At 31.1% G+C, this 18555-nt stretch overlaps 2 pseudogenes; both read right to left on the bottom strand.

The window, feature by feature from the left end:
* Positions 1-1272: 1272 nt before the first annotated feature.
* On the bottom strand, positions 1273-4572 carry LOC114745014 (receptor-like protein EIX2; annotated as a pseudogene).
* A 12349-nt stretch (positions 4573-16921) lies between these two features.
* LOC114745005 (receptor-like protein EIX2) lies at positions 16922-18226 on the bottom strand (annotated as a pseudogene).
* Positions 18227-18555: the final 329 nt, after the last annotated feature.

Below are 18555 nucleotides of genomic sequence, written 5' to 3'. Positions count from 1 at the left end.
ATGTTCTTCCTGGCTAAGAAAAGCAAGGCGGACCCCTCGGGTATACTGTTGGTGATATTGAGAATGAGCAATACCAATTTTGACAGCAGACACAGGACGAGTAGAGAAGAGGGAAGAAGAGGAAGGAGCGGCAGAAGCAGAAAGAGCCACGTCAGATCTCAAAGAAGGAGAAGAAGATGATGAGGAAGAGGGATGAATGGGGAGAGGGAAGAGGAGAAAACAAATAATCATTTTTAGGTAATCTTTCATTTTTTTCATTATTAATAAAAGTCATATCTGTTTTAGTAATTTTATAAAGTAAATTTACTTATTCAATCATAATCCAAACAATTTATTTTTACATATTATCGTTTATTGAAGTAACTTATAAACTAAAACTAATAGGTAAAATATTATTTCACATATTTTATGACGTAGACATGTTGATCAAAAAACTGCACATAACCATAATAACTATTAAAAAAATGGAAAGTGAGTATAATAAAGATTAAGAGAGAACATCAACCGATCATGGATATGTTGTTCTGTTAAACAAAGGCTAACAAAAATAGAAAATAAATCAAAGCCAGAATCTCAATGATTTAGGTTCTATGATATAATATACTACCTCTGATTCTTAATATAAAAGTTAGTTAAAAATTAAATTTGATCCCAAATATAAGATATTAATCTACTTTGTCTCTAATGTTTATCTATTTTGTCCCAAATAATCTCCACGGTGGTTGCACATTTAAGAAATTTTTATAAAAAAGTAATTTTAATGCTCATGATTAATAAGACTAATTTAGGGATGACAACATCTTTTTGGCCAACACCACTGTGGTGTACCGGCATGTTAGTTGTGTTAGGTGCAACAGGTCGCAGCTTTGATCCCCTCTGCAAGCTTAGCTTGCTGATTTCCAAAAAAAAAACAAAGAAGCATCTATTTAATACAATTAACTAACTTAACTAATTTTTTTAATATAAATTGGGATTTAATTTATCTTGTAAACATCCATGGTTTACTGTTGAAATTTTAAAACAACTCTTAGCATGTACAGTGTTTTTTTTTTTTGCATTTTTAATTAACCGTTAGTTCTTAACTAAGCACAATCAAACAAAAGCAATATGTACTAGCTAGGTAATTTTTTGGGCTTCGATGAATCAATATATAGGCCGGATGTATTTGAAGACGCACGCTGTATATAAAAACAACCCTTTATTAATATTATTGTCATTGTTGTTACACACATGATTTTTTTTTCCGACCTGATGTTACACACATGATGAAACATTACATAATACTAATAACAAGGGAGATAACAACGATACACGCGGCTACAAAGATCAACCATGGACATGGGTTGTTAGCAGCCTCTTCAGCTTTGCCATTTTTATTGAAATGTACACATATATCTCATCTGCTACATCTTCCACTCTTCGAAAACAAGCATATCTCCAACTCTTCTTTGAGACTAAAATCCCAATAGCACTCCAAAACCCAACAGCAAACCCAATTGCTACAACAAAATAAAACCACACTTTTTCTGGATCATGTTCATCTTCACGTTCTCTAGTTTCAGGAACTTGATGAGGATCATCATCTTGACACTTGTTTGGTAGTGGGATTCCGCAAAGATAAGGGTTGCCAACATAAATGGATGGATCATTCAAAGTCAAGAATTGATTTTCAGTCGGAATTGGCCTTGAAAGGTTATTGTATGACATGTTCAAATGACTCAATGTAGTTACCTTGGATATGCTCTTTGGAATTGTGCCAAAAATTTGGTTGCGAGAGATATCAAAGGATTCAAGGGATTTCATATCCCCAATAATCTCCGGAATCTCTCCTTTCAAATGATTGTGTGAAAGATTCAAGCTTATTAATTTGACAAGGGAGAATAACTCAAGAGGAATTGATCCAACCAAATTGTTATTTGACAAATCAAAGTTAATCTCAAGCTGCAAGATTCTAGTAATGTCAAACTCCCTTCCTTTCATAACTTGTTTCACATGTTGATTAGGCCATTCACTTTCTACGCGAAATTCCCATCTGGTTGAATTCCATATATATGTATTATTTTCTGTCATTCCTGTAAGATTGCCAATGCAATTAGGTATTGAGCCACTTATGTTGTTATTTGCAAGGTCCAAAATCTGCAATGATTGGAGTTGGCATAGATGTAAAGGAATGTGACCATCCAACATATTATCCCGTAACCTCAGAATTGTCAGTGTAGGAAAAGTGCTGCTAGTCCATGGTGGTATACTTCCAGAAATGTTATTCTCACCCAAATCTAAAATTCTCAATTCTGTCAAATTTTCCAAATTCAATGGAAGCTTCCCTTCAAGATAGTTATTGTTCAAATGCAACCACAACAATGAAGAAAGCTTGCCAATTGAGATGGGGAAGGCACCAGATAATTTGTTGAACGAAAACTTTATTTCCATCAATTCACTTGTATCTCTCCAGCAATTTGGAATTTCGCCAGATAAATTGTTATGAGAAAGATCAATGCTTTCTAGATTTACAAGGTGACAAAAGCTTTGAGGGATATTGCCACTAAAAGAGTTATTTGATAGATCAAGGTCATATAGATTTGAAAGTTGACTAAGACTTTGAGGAATGTTGCCCATAAGAGAATTATCTGAAAGATCAAGGTGACCTAGATTTGAAAGTTGAACAAGACTTTGAGGAATGTTGCCCATAAGAGAATTATTTGAAAGATCAAGGTACCCTAGATTTGAAAGTTGACCAAGACTTTGAGGAATGTTGCCCATAAGAAAATTATCTGAAAGATCAAAGCGACTTAGATTTGAAAGTTGACCAAGACTTTGAGGAATGTTGCCCATAAGAGAATTATCTGAAAGATCAAGCTGACATAGATTTGAAAGTTGACCAAGACTTTGAGGAATGTTGCCCATAAGAGAATTATCTGAAAGATCAAGCTGACATAGATTTGAAAGTTGACCAAGACTTTGAGGAATGTTGCCCATAAGAGAATTATCTGAAAGATCAAGATAATATAGATTTGAAAGTTGACCAAGACTTTGAGGAATGTTGCCCATAAGAGAATTATTTGAAAGATCAAGATAATATAGATTTGAAAGTTGACCAAGACTTTGAGGGATATTACCATTGAGAAAATTATTTGAAAGATCAAGATGATATAGATTTGAAAGTTGACTAAGACTTTGAAGGATGCTACCACTGAGAGAATTATTAAAAAGAGAAAGGTATGTTAGATTTACAAGTTGGCCAAGATTTTGAGGAATGAGGCCACTCAAAGAATTACACGATAGACAAAGGCTTCTTAGATTTACTAGCTGACCAAAACTGTGAGGAATATTGCCACAAAAATAATTATTTGAAACATCAAGGTGCATTAGCTTTTCAAGATGCCCTATCCAAGTTGGCAAATGGCCATTGAGTCCATTACTACTCAAGTCCAGTTTCTCAATATCATATTTGATGCATCCAGATAAATCAGAGTCACCAAATGCCAGTCCTTGAAGATTGCTCCTGTGAAGATATAATATTTGTAAATGGCACATGTTTTTTAAAAGTTGTGACACAGAAATTTCTATTGTGGCTGTGACTTGGTTCCGAGAGATACGTAGATGGTGAAGGCTCCTTAACTCTCCCAAAGATGGAACTAAACTAAAATTGTTTACAGAAAGGTCAAGGTATCCAAGAGAAGTCAAGTTCGATAAAGCAACAGGAATGGGTCCGCAAAGTGCATTATATGAAAGATCAAGAGAAACCAGATTCTTAAACCCTCCTAGCCATAATGGCATTGAAATAAGATTGTTGAAACTGAGGTCAAGGAATTCAACAAAAGTCCAATTTTGAAACAAATGAAGGATTCGGCCATCAATTTCATTATAAGCCAGATTCAAGACCTGAACTCTAGTATTATTTGTGAAATTGAACGAGGGAAGAGGAGCAGACAAGTTGCCAAGTCCACATCCTAGTAATTGGAGTTGTGACAAAGAAGGAAGGAACATGTTAAGTACCTGGAACAAGTTATGAGCTTCTCTAAGGTAGACTTTACTTAGATTGAGGTGTTGCAAAGACTGAAGTTTAGAGATCCAACTCACGTCCTTGCTGTGCAAATCATTCCAACTAAGATCAAGAAACTGCAATTCTGTGAGGTTTTCACTAAGATTGGTAGGAATCTTCCCCATGAAATTAGACGCAGAGATAGAAAGATATCTCAGCCTCCTTATAGAACCAAGAAAGGAAGGAATCGGGATGACATTGAAGTTGTTTCCACTCAAATCCAAATAAATCAAATGTTGCAACTCCAACAAAGATGGATCAACACCAGTAGCTTGTAGGGAATAATAACTGAGATCAAGTTTGAGAACATGACCAGTAACATTGTGACAAGCGATGCCATCCCACTGGCAACAATTGGTTTTGGGATTCCAAGAGGAAAGGCTCTCATATGAATCCTCATGAAAAGATGCTTTGAACTTGAGAAGAGCTTGCTTCTCTAATTCAATGCATCTTCCACACAAACCTAATTGGGCAATTCCCAACAACAACAAGAAAAGCAACACAAATCCTAATATGGTGTGTCTTCCCATATCGATGAGAAAAGCTCAGCAAAGTGAATTTTCTATATGGCGAATCTCTATGGAGAAGTGGAGTATGGGGTTTGTTCAATACACACAACTCATATTTATAAATGACTTTTTTTAACCAAAAAATGTGATAAAAAATAATCATGAGTTGTATACTCTTAAAACAAACAACTATTCACTTGTGATTTTCTTCAACCTTTATGTTCAAATTATATATTAAAAGAATTTAAAAGATGAAAAATGCGTGGTTAGAATCAAAGTATTGTGAGCACTAACAACAAACTAAAAGCAATTTACTTCAAATTGCAATGATGTGTCAATATGGTTGTTGCATATTCCCATTGAATATTGAAATTGTTGAATATAGACTCGTTTAAACAGGAAATTAAATTTTAAACTATTTAATTGTTTGGTCTATACAAACTTTTTTTTGCAAAAAAAAAAAACTATACTTACACCTTTGGTCTTTTTATTTAATTATAATATTATACAAAATTTAAAAACAAAACAAAGCCATTGATATAAGCGGCCAAGGATATATATTTAAAACTGTTTTTAGGTAAAATATAAATTTAAAACTTTAATAGCATAAAATTATTAAAGTTCACCAATCTTGTCAATTTTATACTTGAACATGTTTCAAACAGAGAACAAATAATTTTGAATGACTACAATTAACAAAATCATTTATTTGTAATATATTTTGAAAAATTTATGAGTTTTCGTGAAAAAAACCCGTCCGGTAATGTACTCAACAAAATTAACGTCGAATGGGCTGTTTTAAACATTTTAGAAGATACACCCTTTCCATCGTTGGTTCATTTTTGTTATACTCACTCTAATTATATAAGAAGAATTTTTTGAGGATGATATAATCCTATTTACAAGAAATTTTAATAGGATGTCTGAAATTTCTAGTATTATTTCTTATTTTTAGCTCATTAATAACATGTTATATAATTGCGTTGATTCCACATCTTTTTTCTATTTCTCTCTCACCCACTCTCCACATAAATAAGATTATTTTTAAAAAATGAAATATATACATATATTATTCTTAAACAAATTTTTGCCACACACGATCTTGTACTTTATATTTTACACACACAAGTCATCACTATCTTGTACTTTAACCGAAGGACACGCAACAGCATTGACTGACTTGAGATAACCGTGCGGAACTGAGGAATTGTGCGAGGCCTACCAAATAAAGTGCAAAACCATTCATGATTGTCCCACTTTATATTTAATATCATTTATATATTTTACTTTTTTAATATTTCGCCTTTACGTTATTAAGAAAACTTATATTATGATTTTAAACAACTCAAACAACTAAGAGATATTTATTTTATTTTACTTACATGTCACTTTTAACATATTTAACCAAAATTCAAAAAAAAATCTTAAATCTTATTAACTCTGCCTTAAATTTAATAATTTTGAATTTTACTATCTAGGTAAGAAACCATTGACTCACTTATACATCATAAATTCTTAATGTGCTAAAACCAGACAAAAGGTCTCTAACAAATAAAGTGAAAACTCAATTATATTAACGTGACACTTTCTTCCTGAAGTGTCCATGCGTATTCTATATTTCTTAATAGGAAGCATCGCAGCAAATAAAGTAAACAAACATTGATTGCTATGGACTTTGGAGTTTATTTTATATATATACATATACATATATATATCAATTATATATATATATGTGATGTGCGTGCTGTGCGGTTGAATCAATAAATCAATAAATTGTTTTAGGCTAAAATCCACAAAAGCTCCCTTAAACTTTGAGTCTGTTGAATATAACCTCCCTTACCGTTAAAAATTTAAATTAAGGACTCTAATATTCAGTATTTTGATTATTAACTCCCTGCTGTTAAAATTACAATTAAAGTTAACTGTTTTTGCCATGTCAATTTTTCCCCCCTTATATATCATGTCATTTAAAAAATAACACTTGTTATTTGACATGCAATTTTAAGTAATTTATAATTTTTTATTTAAAAAGGACTCAATCAAATAAATATTTTAATAACTTTTTTATATTTTTTAAAGTAGTTAAATATTTCATTTTAAGTATTTAAAAAAATTTAAAATTGCTTGTTTAAATTCTAAGGATTATTTTTTAAATGAGATGACATATAATAAAAAATATAAAAATATTGACATGGCAAAAACCGTTAACTTTAACTATAATTTTCATGATAAGGGATTAATAATCAAAACACTAAATATTAGGTTCTTAATTTAATTTTTTAAAGATAAAGGAGGTTATACACAACTGACCTAAAATTTAGAGAAGTTCTATGTATTTTAGCCATTATTTTGTATATAAATGTTCAGTGGATGGAAATAACAGTCAGGAGAAAAAGAAAGAGGCGCGTATCATGTTTGCTGGCTGCATCGGTTTCTCTTTTTTATTTTTGCTTTTCTTTTTTTTCCTTCTTTAATTATACATAGTGGAATTCTTTTCTTGTCTTTTTTCTTTTAATTTTCCAGCTGGGTTTGTTTTTTCTTGCACTGGGCTATTTTAGTTTGGCGAAATTAATTATTTACATTCTAGGATTCACTGAATTCCAAGTCAATTCCAAATATTTAATTTATTATTGTATCTCAGTGTATTAAATTTGAGACATTTAATTAATTGGTTCTTTTATTTTATAATTCGTATTTAATTCATCCTAAAAAATTATTTGTATAAACCAACCATTTAACAAAATTTTCGGTAATCTTAGTTTCAAGGATTGAATGGCAATCGAGTTGAAACTGTATCTCTTTTAATTATATGTTTAGATGGAAAGAAATAGTGTAGTTTTTATGATTCTCATAAAATGAGAAAAAAATTAATTTGTGCTTTCCATAAAAAAATTTTAAAAAAAAAATAAATTTTTTTAAATCACTTTTTTAAAGCTTGCTGTGGCAGAGAATTAAAAAAAAACTTAAATGAAACATTCCACTTAATCTTCTAATATCATGTGAAATCATTAAATGACCAGGCCAACCAAACTTTGGTCGACATAACTTTTTTTTTTTGGCACGTTTCATAACCACCGACACAATGATTAGTTTTATTCTTCTCTTTTCACGCATGTTCATGCTTTTTTGAAATATTGATGCTCATCGATACCCTACCTTTAATAATTCCATGATTAGTTGAACCAGCAACCAGCCTCAGTCTCAAAGAAATTTTTATGGAAGTCTTTTTTCCAGAAAAAAAAATTAATTTCATTTATATGCCTTTTTAAAATTTCAAGACTGAAGTTGACATGATTATATTGTCATTCTCTCAATTATAACAGAAAAAGAATTGATAAGATTTGGCACATATAATTAAACTATGTGAACGCAGGCAAAATCTTTAACAAATTGTAAAGTGAAAACTGAATTATTGGTCATATAAATATATCATAAAATATTAACGAGTGATTTTCTCCGTCAATTATTCTTGTTCTACTTTTGACATTTTTCCTCTTCCTTTTCTTTTCCCATCTTTTATATACACTTACCAAACACTAAACATTAATTAATAAAATAAAATAAAATAAGTGCATTAAAAGGGTCATGAGCCCAAAAATAATAGTCATGCCAACTCCCAAGTCAGTCAATGGTTTTGTGTTACAGAATATAGAGCCAAAGAAACTTCTTGGAGAGCGATGATTCTTATAGAATATATAATTTTAGTTTCATGACAATAAAACAGGTTAATAACACATTAAATCAAGTTTCATTCATGATCCAAAATATTTTAATTTCTATATTAACATTATTTTTGAGCAGTTTATAATGATTCAAATATTCCTAGTTTTTCCTTTTTACTTAATTCCAACATTTTTTTCTTGGGAAAAATTAGAAACAGTTCACAAATGAGGGACTTATAATTTTGTTGGCCAAAATTGAGGGACTTATAAATTTTTCACATGTATTTTTTTTGGCCAACAATATTTTGTCACATATTATCTTTGATTTTGTTTTTGCAGAATGATCATCCTAGTTTAGCTATTTAACTTCAAATTTGATTAACATTCAAAGATTTTGTAAATTGTAGTCATTCAAAATTAGTTGAGTAAAATACACTCACTACCTTTTTATCTTCAATTACAAAAACCTCTCATATATTTTGAAAATGTCCATAAGCCTTTCCTAAAATTAAAATATATGTTACACAAATTTTTCTCTCATATTTCCATCCATTTCTTTGTGTAAATTCCCTTTATATGTCTGTTAAAAAATTTTAGGATACTAGTATGTCAAAAATTCTAACTATACTCCTATGCATTGTAATTTTAAAAGCTCAAGACAATACCAATTATCAAGTAAATTGAGTTTCCATATAGAAATTAAATGAAGACAGAAATTTAAGGAGGAAGTTAAAATGAATTCACTACATGATAGGGAATATTGTAAATAACTACCCTAAAAAAATAAAAAATTTCAATTTAGGTTCTTGAATTTAAAAAATTGCTGCTAGGATCAGGTATTAAATATGAATTAGCAAATGTAAAAGACTAAATTACCCTCATGTTGAAAATAAAAAGTTAACTATAAGTTATGTATTAAAAATTATAAGTTATATATTAAAAAGTCTGTAATACTAAATAACGAGTACAGTATTAAAAATTACAAATTACATAGTCTAAATAAGAAATCTACAATTGAAAATGAAAGTTCAAACAGCAGGGTAATTTGATCTTCTACACAATATTTGCTCATTTATATCAAAGACTCGGTCCTGATAGCAATTTTTTGAATTCAAAAACCCAAATCATAATTTTTTTTATAGAGTTTTTATTTACAATTTTTCCTATATGATAAGCGGGCCGGTTTCATAAGAAATTGAAATCAATACCATACAAGATTCAAAAACTACTATTGAGACATATTAAACAAAGGCCAAAGCATTTAGTAGTTTAGGTAGAGTTTTCCAAATATGCCCCCACACTGCATATCCTGCTTCTTACGATATTACATATAACTTGTTGAAATTATTCGCATTTCGCAACGCATCAAAGACGAAAAGAAAAGGTAACTGTGGACTGACTTCAAAACTTTGACATACTGTTTACATCAATATTTTTTCATATATTAATTGACTAAAGAATTCAACAAATATGAGTTAAAGACATCAATTGTGCAGTAGTTAAGATCAGTATTGATATAAGATACAAAAAATTTAAGTTGTATTATATCCATTATTTAGTACTTTCTATCACTATTTTAAATTGTTGAAACGAAGACTGTTTTTTTCCTCTTTTTTTTTCCTTCAAAAATACTATTTTTTTTAAGAATTAATTTTTATTTTACTTTTCATTTTATATACAAGCAATCTCTCTGACAAGGTAGAACTGATGATTGTTGACTAAGTTGATGTACTTGATTAAAACAAATTAATGAATTCCATGAATATTAATTAAATCCACTTGCTTTGTTTTTTGAAATGAATTTTTACGTGATTGTGATTATAGTTTAGTCATCGAATTTATTTTAATGAATATTAACTAAATTGATAATGAATTCATCAAATTTATTCTTTCAGTATCCTTAGACATATTTTTGAACTATTCTTTTCAAGCTCCATGGTGGTACGATTCGGGGCCTTATATGTCTTGCAAGTATTGAGCTTGCCAATTACAAAAAGCCGAAAAAAGAAAGAAAGAGAGAAAGGTCTCTTATTGTCATTGGGTACTGCTAGGTGTTTTATATTGGGCTATCCATTGACGGGCTGACCCTCACTGAATTTGATCTCACACCAGATAACTCTAACCCGCCTCTCACTATCTATTGTTCAAGAAAAGCTTCTCCAGGATATATGGCTGAGAATAGTGTTCATATTTAATATGCGACAGCTCCTCAAAAAAAATTGCCTCAATAAGGAATATACTTGCACTTAGCGAAAGAAAACTTCATACATATTTCTGCACAATTCTCTTATTTGTTGACTATCACTTGGCTATAGATATTAGCTTTTTGCTTCATGATTTCTTTTTCACTGGTGTTAAGACCATTTCTTTGTCTCATTTTCTTGAGCATTTTAATTTTCACGTTGGTGTTCTTCCTATCTGTAGCTTGTAAAACTCTTATTTACTAAATATTTCTTCGGTTTTTAATGTAAGACCTAATTAGAAAATTAATTTTGGTCTTATATGTAAGACCTATTTCACATGTTATATCAGTTTTTTTTCCAAATTAATCCTACTAATATTTTTTTCAACAATAATCAAGTAGAGAAAGGAGGGAGAAAATTGAGGAAGATGCTTAGGATGTTTTAGAAATAACACATTATATTAACTAGTTTAACTAACATCCTTAATTTATTCAAATTATTTAATTAGATCTTACATTAAGTATAAGAAGAATACTCTTCTGATATATTTATAAAGTACTTTCAGCATATTTCACACAGGCAAAAAAAAAACCTTAAAATTCTTTAACTTTATTAAAATATAATAACCTTTTGACTTTATCTCTATTTAATACACACACACACCTTTTAAAAAGATGTATAACTATTTATACTATAATAAATGAATGACAAAATAGTACATTCACGCAAAAAATTTAATAAAGTAATTTATAAATAAGAAAAAAAAACTCTCTCTCTCTATCCTATAAATATGACTAAAAGGGTACCATTTTGTCTTGATTCGAATGGGCTAACCCTTTTTTAAAAAATAATATTGAATTTTAAAACAAATATCTGTATAAATAAAGATCACAGTTTAAGAAGCATCATTAGTTTGATAGGTTGGGACTAACCATTTTTTATTACTCATAAGTATTCTTTTATTAAAAGCAATCTTGTTTATGGTCGGATATCAAACGTGGGCACCTCTAGGAAAGGTGATGTGGGCCAACGCGTGAGTTGTATGTATTATTGCGTCTATTCTTTTTGGAATTGAGGCCTTGATTATATATGATGTTAGGCTGTAACTTGGTCTAGACGCTACGTTCATTAAGTGTTTTTTTAAACTTGGTCTAGAATTGTAAAGTATCATCAAGTGTCTGTTTCGCTTGATCTTTCTTTTTATTTCATTATGAACTAGTGAAAACGTATTGCTTACTTATTAAACTTTGTGTTTAAACTTGATCAGTATGGATTTTTAATTTATTCATCAATTTTAATTTCGTTGCCGTGATCTTCATATGACTTTATATGTAGGCTAACAAACGCTCCTTTGAGGGCTAGATTTTGCAAGCTATCATGGGGCCGGTTTCAGTGGCTACACATTTGCCCTGCTTAGTAAAAATATGTTGAAGCCTTGACATTGTATATACTCTGGGCAGGAAGAAAAGGGTGTTTTCTGAGATTGGGAGAACAAGTAATTCTGGTTTTGCTCGTCCGTTTTACATGGCCAAGTCATTTTCTCTCTCTCAACAGTTTATCATTACGTGACTGCTGCATGTAAATTTTTGGCATGACTATTTAGTGACTTGTGGTTCTTATGATTTACTCATTGTACGTTGCTACATGATATTTCTTGCCATTACTTTTCATTAACTCTGTTTTTAATAATCATCCATTATAGGTCGCTGCTGAAGAAACTCAGAGTGTGGTGGTGGATCAAATTTCTAATGAGGCAGCATTTGCGGAGCCAATCCATCTGTTTCATTCAAACGGTCACTACTATGACCCTACCCAATCAACTGCCTCTCACTCGCATGTTTCTGAAGCACCTGAAGTCACTTCTGCTGCCAGCGTTCAAGTAGAGGAGCCTCTCTTTCATGAGGATGACTTCTTGGAAATGAGCGATCTCATTGATCCTGAACCAGAATTGCCAAAACTAGAAAATCCTTTGGACAACTCGAGTTTGAAGATGGATTAAGTGCACTTGACTTGTACCACGATGCAGGGATGTTTCTTCGCGACATGGGGCATATTGACCAGGAAACTATTTCACATCCTTATATGAATACTTTTGAGAGTAATGTTGTGATCAGCATTATCAGTCTCTGCCCCTAGGAGACAATGCAGATCAAAGTGGTGAACTCTGGATGCGTCATGAAAGGCATATGATGAGTCCAGCAGAACTTGCAAATGATGTTTCTTTCGCTTTCATCAACCTCAGGTACATTCATTGGCATGACACACTGTGTTGGTGGTTTTGCTCAACTTCCAAATAATGATTGTACCATCTTTGTTCTCAATGGAGATGCAAGCTTCGCATCTCATTTGTGCTGAACTCTTCGAAGTTGACTTCCATTGGTTGATAGCCTGCAAATGCATGGCATGGAAGAAATCTTCCCTGATTATTAGTGTTGGGGCATCTTCGAGAGCTTTCTATGCTAATATTAATGTGACTTGAGCTTGTTTCAAGTGGCTCTTGTAAGAAAAGAATAAAAAGAGAAAATACAAAAAATGAAAGAACACAGACAATTTCTAATATCTGCTAGTTTCTGGTCATATGTATAGGTGTGGGTTATGAATCTGCCACCTTGCCTGCCGAAGGTAATCATAATCAAAGTAGCAGTGTGAGACAAGCTCCTACAAGTATATTGTCTTCTGCTCTCTGGGCCTTCCTTGAGTCAATACCTACCACTCCTGCATCAGCGACCGAAAATGCAAGTCAGGCTCTTGAGCGGGTGTCTAGCTTTAGTAGGGTGAGAGATAATATGAAGCAGGCAAGCACAGCTGCCGCCACGGCCGCTAATGAAACTGCGATTGTGAAGAGAGCAGGTAAAGGAAGGGGAATCTTCTGGTTCTTGCCGGTTCTTATTGCTTTATGTGCTTTTTTATGGGCTTCTATGGGTACATTGAGGCTACTTGGGAGATCCATCCCTTGACATCTGAATCCCTAGTTTTGCTGCTACGTGTCATATGGGATTCCCCTGATTCAATGAACAAACATATATTTTCTAACATATTTTAATAATTAAAAAAAGGAAAAAGAATTTACCTTCTGTTTCTTTCTTTCTCTTTTTTTCTTTTTTTTTTTTGTGAATATTGAGTGGAGAAGGAAGTTTTTTATAGTTTGAATGAGTGTTAAGATGAAAGAAGGGCATCTAAGGAGATGAATACTGGGTGACTGTAGCATCACACAAATATTACTTATTTGTCTCAATTATTAAGCTTATTTAGGGTTAGGTTGAAAGAACTGAGTCCCTTTATTTGTTCATTTGTTTTATTATATATTTATTTCTTTGTTTATTATTATAACACGCCCATGCTAATCCAATGTGGTTTGGGAGCTCTCATTTTCGACCATGGATCATATAAAAATTCACCTTCCTGTGAATCCTGTATATATATGGTGTTATTTCTCTCTACTGTAATTTTTAATTTTAATAACGTGTTTAAGTTGTTGGTGGGATGTCATCATTGTTGCTACTATTTTTTTATGTAGATAAGTTGCAAGTAATCAATGGATATTTGTTTGGGAAAGAAAAAAAAAGTAGTTATCATAATCTTCTATTAGGGTTTTTATCAATAAATATATAGTATTTATGAATAGGGAGAATCCCATTTAAATTCAACTGGAGTACTTCTCAGGTCTTTAATATAGGACTTAATTATTAAGTTGATTTTGGTTCTAAATATAAGACTTATTTCTCATATTTATTAATTTTTTTAAAATTATTTTTATGGATACTCTCTCAACCATAATCAAGTATAAGAAGGAGAGAGGATGTTAAGGAAGATGATTATGGTGTTTTAAGAAAAACATGTCATATTTTTTATAAGTAACAAACTTATCTAACTTGCTTAATCTAATCAAATTAGTTAAATAGATCTTATATTGAGGACTAGATGAATGTTAAAACTCAAAATTAGGTATACTTTGAACAAATTCCTAATTATGCTAAGAGGTCTAATTAGGGATTTATAAATGTTGTTAAAAGTCTACATGATCATTTTATGATTATAATGAGTTGTTATCTTTATATATTTTTTCCTCACAAATTCTTTTCCTGAAACCTTTTTTGCTGAATTTTTCTAAATTTGAAAATAGTAAATCTTTAGTATATGACAGGAAATTCAGCGCAATTCTTGATTTACATTAATAATGACTCCAACACTCATTCAATTTTTTTATTAAATACATACATTTTCTTAATAGAACATTCAAATATTTTAAGAGTTAGATTGAGAATAGTGTTATAATTTATCATTTCCATATTGTAGGAAAAAAAATCTGAGGGAGAGAAATATAGAGTATCAGCTCATATTTTAATTATATAGGAGCAGTTTAGTCTTTTAACAATATTCATAAATCTCTAATTAGGTCAAGAGGCTCTTGGCCTAATTTGAGATTTATTCAAATTGAAGACTTGATTTTGAATTTTAGTATTTAACAGGACTTTAATGGGTTTATCTCTTATAAAAATGCATCATATAATCAAATATTTAATTTTTTTACGCAATTGGAAAAAAAAGTCATTTTAATATTTTACACAAGGGATTGGGCTGAATTGGGTGACTATTTTGATATATATATATATATATAAATGGAAAATATGCCATTTTATACTGTGATGGTGTATGTTTTTCCTTCTTTTTTGTTTTTTGTTTTTTTTGTTTTTAATTTTTGGTGTTGAAAGGAATTATTTTTAACTCATCGGGAAGATTTGAATCATTAACTTCTATGTTGGTAGCTTGAATGAAAGGTTTTTGATAATTACTAAGGCCTTTGAGAGGTTTTGTATTTCGTTTGTTTATTTATTAAGACTTTTTGTACTAAATATAAAATCTAATTTATAATGTAATTTGTATTACAAACTAATTTTATACTACCTCCTGTTTTAATTATAAGACCTGGAGGTAATATTTAGGATAGGAGATATTAGTGCACATCCACTTTGGTCTGGAATTAACCATTATGTAGAATGCATTATAGAAATAATCACATATTTATGAAGCCTGGACAAATAAAATAGATATATACAAATGTATCAACAAGTGTAGGAATATGTTATAGCAAATCGTTTCTACTGATTATAAATTTTTTAAAAATATTGAAAAGAAATCATAAATCTCTTTGTCAAAATAAATATTTTGATGTCTTAATGAAAATGAGATCTAAAATTACAAAAAAGAGGAAGAGAAAAGAGAAGAACCCAAAACAATAACCAAAACACTTATACATGTTGTTCTTGGCTAAGAAGAGTAAGGCAAACCCTCGGGTATACTGCTGGTGATATTGAGAATGAGCAATACTAATTTTGACACAGGACGAGCAGAGAAGAAGAGGAAGGAGCAGCAGAAGCAGAAAGAGCCATGTCGGATATGAAAGGAGGAGAAGATGATGAGGAAGAGGGATGAACGGGAAGAGGGAAAGAGGAGGAAACAATAATCATTTTGACGTAATCTTTCATTTTTTTCATTATTAATAAAAGTTATATCCGTTTTAGTAATTTTACAAAGTAAATTTACTTATTCAATCATAATCCAAACAACTTATTTTTACATATTATCGTTTATTGAAGTAACTTATAAATTAAAACTAATAGGTAAAATATTATTTCTCATATTTTATGACGTAGACATGTTGATCAAAAAACTGCACATGACCATAATAACGATTAAAAAAAATGGAAAGTGAGTATAATAAAGATTAAGAGAGAACATCAACCGATCATGGATATGTTGTTCTGTTAAACAAAGACTAACAAAAATAGAAAATAAATCAAAGCCGGAATCTCAATGATTTAGGTCCTATGATATAATATACTATATATACTACCTCCGATTCTTAATATAAAGTTAGTTAAAAATTAAATTTGATCCCAAATATAAGATATTAATCTACTTTGTCTCTAATGTTTATCTATTTTGTCCCAAATAATCTCTACAGTGGTTGCACATTTAAGAAATTTTTATAAAAAAGTAATTTTAATGCTCATGATTAATAAGACTAATTTAGAGATGACAACATCTTTTTGGCCAACACCACTATGGTGTACTGGCATGTTAGTTGTGTTGGGTGCAACAGGCTGCGGCTTTGATCCGCTCAGCAAGCTTAGCTTGCTGATTCCCAAAAAAAAAACAAGAAGAAGCATTCATTTAATACAATTAACTAACTTAACTAATTTTCTTAATATAAATTGGGATTTAATTTATCTTGTAAACATCCATGGTTTACTGTTGAAATTTTAAAACAACTCTTAGCATGTATAGTTTTTTTTTTTTTTGCATTTTTAATTAACCGTTAGTTCTTAACTAAGCACAATCAAACAAAAGCAATATGTACTAGCTAGGTAATTTTTTGGGCTTCGATGAATCAATATATAGGCCGGATGTATTTGAAGATGCGTGCTGTATATAAAAACAACCCTTTATTAATATTATTGTCATTGTTGTTACACACATGATGAAACATTACATAATACCAATAACAAGGGAGATAACAACGATACACGCGGCTACAAAGATCAACCATGGACATGGGTTGTTAGCAGCCTCTTCAGCTTTGCGATTTTTATTGAAGTGTACACATATATCTCATCTGCTACATCTTCCACTCTTCGAAAACAAGCATATCTCCAACTCTTCTTTAGCACTAAAGTCCCAATAGCACCCCAAAAGCCAACAGCAAACCCAATTGCTACAACAAATAAAACCACACTTTTCTGGATCATGTTCATCTTCATGTTCTCTAGTTTCAGGAACTTGATGAGGATCATCATCTTGACACTTGTTTGGTAGTGGGATTCCACAAAGATAAGGGTTGCCGACATAAATGGATGGATCATTCAAAGTCAAGAATTGATTTTCAGTGGGAATTGGCCCTGAAAGGTTATTGTATGACATGTTCAAATGGCTCAATGTAGTTACCTTAGACATGCTCTTTGGAATTATGCCAGAAATTTGGTTGCAAGAGATATCAAAGGATTCAAGGGATTTCATATCCCCAATATTCTCCGGAATCTCTCCTGTCAAATGATTGTGTGAAAGGTTTAAGCCTATTAATTTGATAAGGGAGAATAACTCAGGAGGAATTGATCCAACCAAATTGTTATTTGACAAATCAAAGTTGATCTCAAGCCGCAAGATTCTAATAATGTCAAACTCTCTTCCTTTCATAACTTGTTTCACATCTTGATAAGGCCATTGATCTTCTACGTAATGTTCCCATTGGGTTGAATTCCATATATGCGCATTATTTATTGTTATTCTTGTAAGATTGCCAATGCAATGGGATATTGAGCCACTTATCTTGTTATTCACAAGGTCCAAAATCTGCAATGATTGGAGTTGGCATAGATGTAAAGAAATGTTACCATCCAACATATTATCCCGCAACCTCAGAATTTTCAGTGCAGGAAAAGTGTTGCTAGTCCATGGTGGTATACTTCCAGAAATGTTATTCTTACCCAAATCTAAAATTCTCAATTCCACCAAATTTTCCAAATTCAATGGAAGCTTCCCTTCAATATAGTTATCGTTCAAATGCAACCACAACAATGAAGACAGCTTGCCGATTGAGATAGGGAAGGCACCAGATAATTTGTTGGATGAAAAATTTATTTCCATCAATTCACCTGTATCTCTCCAACAGTTTGGAATGTCACCAGATAAATTGTTATGAGAAAGATCAATGCTTCCTAGATTTACAAGGTGACAAAAGCTTTGAGGGATATTGCCACTAAAAGAGTTATTAGACAGATCAAGGTAATATAGATTTGAAAGTTGACCAAGACTTTGAGGAATGTTGCCCATAAAAGAATTACTTGAAAGATCAAGGTCATTTAGATTTGAAAGTTGACCAAGACTTTGAGGGATATTACCACTGAGAGAATTAGTAAAAAGATCAAGGTGTGTTAGATTTACAAGTTGACCAAGATTTTGAGGAATGAGGCCACTCAAAGAATTATTTGATAGATTAATGCTTATTAGATTTACTAGCTGACCAAAACTGTGAGGAATATTGCCACAAAAATGATTATTTGAGAGATCAAGGTACATTAGCTTTTCAAGATGCCCTATCCAAGTTGGCAAATGGCCATTGAGTCCATTATTACTCAAGTACAGTTGCTCATATCATATCT

This window comes from Neltuma alba, unplaced genomic scaffold, assembly GCF_004799145.2.
Source record: "Neltuma alba isolate B1F8T4 unplaced genomic scaffold, ASM479914v2 tig00000766_pilon, whole genome shotgun sequence".
NCBI lineage: Eukaryota > Viridiplantae > Streptophyta > Magnoliopsida > Fabales > Fabaceae > Neltuma > Neltuma alba.
Note: the sequence above shows the minus strand (reverse complement) of the source record. Positions and strands in the feature narration are given on the sequence as shown.